The sequence below is a fragment of the Venturia canescens genome, chromosome 1 (assembly GCF_019457755.1).
Source record: "Venturia canescens isolate UGA chromosome 1, ASM1945775v1, whole genome shotgun sequence".
Classification (NCBI taxonomy): domain Eukaryota; kingdom Metazoa; phylum Arthropoda; class Insecta; order Hymenoptera; family Ichneumonidae; genus Venturia; species Venturia canescens.
Genome location: NC_057421.1, coordinates 2055211 through 2057304, shown reverse-complemented (window position 1 = coordinate 2057304; position 2094 = coordinate 2055211).

Below are 2094 nucleotides of genomic sequence, written 5' to 3'. Positions count from 1 at the left end.
TATGTACGAGAAATAACTTACAACTCATCAATAGGGTATTTTACACCATGTAAAAAAATATATAAAAATGCATGATTATGATAGATTTCGTAAAAAGTAAACGAGAAACGTCAATATTTATTCATAAAAATGCAATGTAAATTTTATAATTCAATTTTAAAAATCGTCTTTTTTCAACTGTTTTTCAAATGTCGAAAACGCCATCCGCCATATTGGATTCCAACGTGACGTCACTCCGATAGTAAACAATCTAGATTTATTGTGCACTCTGTGTTATTTTGAAATTTTACAAGTCATTATGCACGTTTGCGGGCTTCTATCATTCATTTGATTAAAATCGCATTATGGAAAACGGTTTTGTGAAAGCAGAAAGTATAAATCTACCAAAATGATGAATATGTTGATGGTGGCGATGAATCCACAATTTTTGTGGCATTTTTACACTTGTATTATTGCATTCATACGCGAGACACCAATGATATACCACTATAACTCATTATTTTCACAAATCTTATTACTTGGTCTTTCGCAATTGTATTGTTTACTAACAGAGTGACGTCACAAACCGAAAAAACATGGCGGCTAGCGTTTCCGCGCGAAAATTGAAAATCATAAATAAAAAATAGTTTTCAAGACAGTTTTCGGTCTTATAAAATTGAAATAAAAATTCTACTGGTTTATTACGATCACAGGATTATTTTAAAACAGTTTTCAAAAAAAGGTGTAATACCCTATTACACAGTCGAGACTAATCGCACTGAGAAAAAAGTCGTTTATCGAAAAAAATTTCGTTTCTCTCAACAAAAACTTTCAATTCGACTCGAGCAACTAAATATTTTTGAGATTAAACTCAACAATTTGGAAACGGAGAAACCAGTTTTTGGTTGGATCCACAAAGCTCCGATGCAACTAAAAAAATTTGTGTTAATGCAACTAAATATCGTTATGCAAAATTCAGCAAATATTTATTGAAGCAACAAAGATCTATTGGTTGCGTAAAAAAACCAATAATACGAGTCGATGAAACAAAATCATTTGGTTGATTCGTCAATAAAAAGTTTTGATGATACAGTCGAATGAGCTGTCAATCACTGCCAAAATTATTGACACGGAAACAACGAGTGGATTTACTAAACTTTTTACACAAGAAAACATTTACTTCGATATACAAACGTTTTTTTCTCAAAGCAAATTGTAATACGCGTTGAAACTTTAGCATAATTTTACTGAGCGACGATTAAGAGTAGATTTTAGGTGAGTGGAGACGCGTACTGTATGTTTTATGGACTGCAAGTGAATGCACTTTGAAGATTGAAAGTGGAGCAGAAAAAACGACTGAGCTGCAAAAATTTATTGTCATTCTACGCAACGGATAAGACTCGAGTAAGCATCGTTTTTGTTTTCTGAGCAAAAAGTGAGACAAATGTGAATAAATCGCTGAGCTTCCTTGCTCGCATTGCGTAGAGAAGTAAACAGTTTGTGATATTGTTGTTATAGACACCTATAAGTGATCCCGTAACGAAGCAGCTATTGGATCAGTTTTCATATTATTAATTATTCCGTTGCTGCGCGAACGGCGAACCTAATGTACAAAAAAGTGTTTTGTATTATTTTTTTCAACTAAATAAAATGGAATCTCCGATGCCATGAGTTTTCAGTCGATAAAGTCTCTTTCAGGGAAAAGCGAGGAGACGAAACGATCCTTTTTCTCCAGACGAGCGGGCGACAGCTGGAAATGCTTCTCGAATCTACCGATACGAGAAAAATCGACGTTTTTATGCATCCTTACCGACCAACCTCCCGTGGGTCAGTCAGTGAGCGCGCGTAACGACCGAAAATTTGATTTTCTTTAAGTTTGAAGGGGAAAAGATGAGCTCGAGGAAGATGCGAGCGATGGGATTGGCGCCGCGCTCATGTTTATTCAATCTCATTACTCGAATCGAGTTTTCACTCGAGGCCGTTTCATACTTTCGGAGACTTATTTTCCAAAGTTTTTTATTCGTTTGTCACAAAAGTTGTCAGAATTCACAGAACCGAATTGTTCGTAACCGGTTACGTGATTTTATTAACATAAGTTTCGTCGGCGAACGTTTT